Genomic DNA, 2,219 nt, shown 5'->3' on the forward strand with positions numbered 1-2,219 from the left:
TGGAGTGTTTATATTTTTATGTCCTGGATAATTCACATGGCTTTACCCACCCCCACCTCAATTTAATCTGGTCCCTCTGTTGCCTGTCTGCTGCTGTTAGCCTGAGCTGTACCAAGGGTTTCTCATGGACCATTCTGCCCATTGGGCCATCAGCAAAAACAGATCCTTTATTCAGTGAGGAACCTCCATCGTGAGTCCCTTTGACAGATTTAACTGATGCTGAACAGAGACACTGACTTTAATGAAAATCAGTTATTTGTGTGAAAAGAGGTCATCGTAGACCCTTGATGAGCTGCACTGTGGGAGACTCCATCCATCAGCTTGATATTACCTGAAGGTCTTCGAGATGATAAAACCTGCAGTTTCTGCTGGGTCAAAATCCAGTGATGCTTTCTGTAGGCTGCTCAGGCAACCAGAGCTCAGAGCAGCAACCAGCCAGAGGAATAAGGAATTATTTCCCCAGATAAACTATTGTGGTAGAAATACTTTGGAAAGTAACTAGAAAAATATTCACAATAATGATGTGGGGTTGTCCACAAACCCCAGTCAGAGAATCATTGAGACACATGGAAATGCACACACTCAGCATCCAGGCACACGGACGCTGTGGTTCATTCAATAAACTTTCTTGATGGTTCCAGCTGGAGGGAGAGAACAGGGGGGGAGACCATGATGATGGAGGGGCTAAAGAGACAGATGGACAGAGACTGAAAGATAGCAGTACAGGAGGAGATACTGGGGTGTAGTTGGAGGGACAGTGATTTCCATTGTCTGATTTTAAACATTGCAGAACATTTGCTAAAACATTTTTATCAAGCGTAGCTCCTCTCAATGGAAACCTGTGACCGATGGAGAACTGGCTCTTTGAAGACCTTGTTTGTGATTGGAATATTTTGATGTCCCTTTGCTGAGTGGATTGAGAGAAGGGGTTGGGAGTGAATATGAGAAATCTGGGAGGAGCTTTAAAGGGATCTGGCCCTGATCTACTCTGGGTTTTTGCTGATCAGAGTGAGCGGCTTCAGCACCTTGGACAGAGTGATTCCGGCTACTGAACCAGGATCCTGATCCCAGTTCCGATGAGCTCTAGGCTGGTGTCTCTGACTTTTGCCAAGCCGAAACGGCAGTGGATCAATGTAACTGGAGAGAGGTGAGCAATCCCAGGAAATTGCGGAGAATCTGATGAGATCTGGTTTGTATCTCGGGAAGTGCTGTAAGGTAAGTGTGTTTGAGATTGTGACAGAGTAGGAATGTGCAGGAAGGGAAACGTATAGAAATGGAATGCCTCTATTTATAAAGCCCAGGTTCCTGTATGCCTTTTTAACCACTTTCTCAACCTCCCTGCCACCTTCAATAATTTGTACACATCTACCCCAGGTCTCTCTGTTCTCACACCTCCCTTTAGAATTGTCTCTCCTTGTTTTCATACCAAAACAAATCACTTCATACTTCTCTGCATTAAATTTAATCTGCCGCCTGTCTATGTCCTCTTAAATTCTATACTCCTCTCAGGTCATAATACTTCCAAGTTTTATGTCATTGCAAATTTTGAAATTGTGCCCTGTGTACCCGTCTTGGTCATTACTATGGATCAAGAGCAGCAGGGGTCCTAGCACCAGCCCCTGGATAACCCCACTGAATACCTTCCTCCAGTCAGAAGAACAATTGTCCGTCAGCCAGCTTTGTAGCTATGCTGCCATATGGGCTTCAATTTTGCTGACAAGTGTTTTCTGGTACTTTATCAAAAACCTTTTGGAAATCCATGTACAACACATCAACCACATTACCCTCAACTCTCTCATCTCATCGACAAACTCCAGCAAGTTAATTACGTACAAAATAGGAGGAGGCCATTCAGCCCCTCGAGCCTGCTCCGCCATTCAATAAGATCATGGCTGATCTTGTGTTTTGAATTCCACATTCCCGTCTATTCCCGATAACCTTTGATTCCTTTGCCTAACAAGAATCTCTCTACCTCTGCTTTAAATATATTCAGTGACCCCACCTCCACCCCTTTCTGACGCAGAGTGTTCCAGAGTCGCACAACTGAGAAAAAAATTGACATACGAACAAAGATCCGGAGTAGGCCATTCAGCCCCTCAAGCCTGCTCCGCCATTTAATAAGATCATGGCTGATCTGATATTAACCTAAAATCTACATCCCACCTACCCCCGATAACCTATCACCCCCTTGTTTACCAAGAATCTCTCCACCTCTGCCT

This window comes from Cetorhinus maximus, unplaced genomic scaffold (genome assembly GCF_964194155.1).
Source record: "Cetorhinus maximus unplaced genomic scaffold, sCetMax3.hap1.1 HAP1_SCAFFOLD_2186, whole genome shotgun sequence".
Taxonomy (NCBI): Eukaryota; Metazoa; Chordata; class Chondrichthyes; order Lamniformes; family Cetorhinidae; genus Cetorhinus; species Cetorhinus maximus.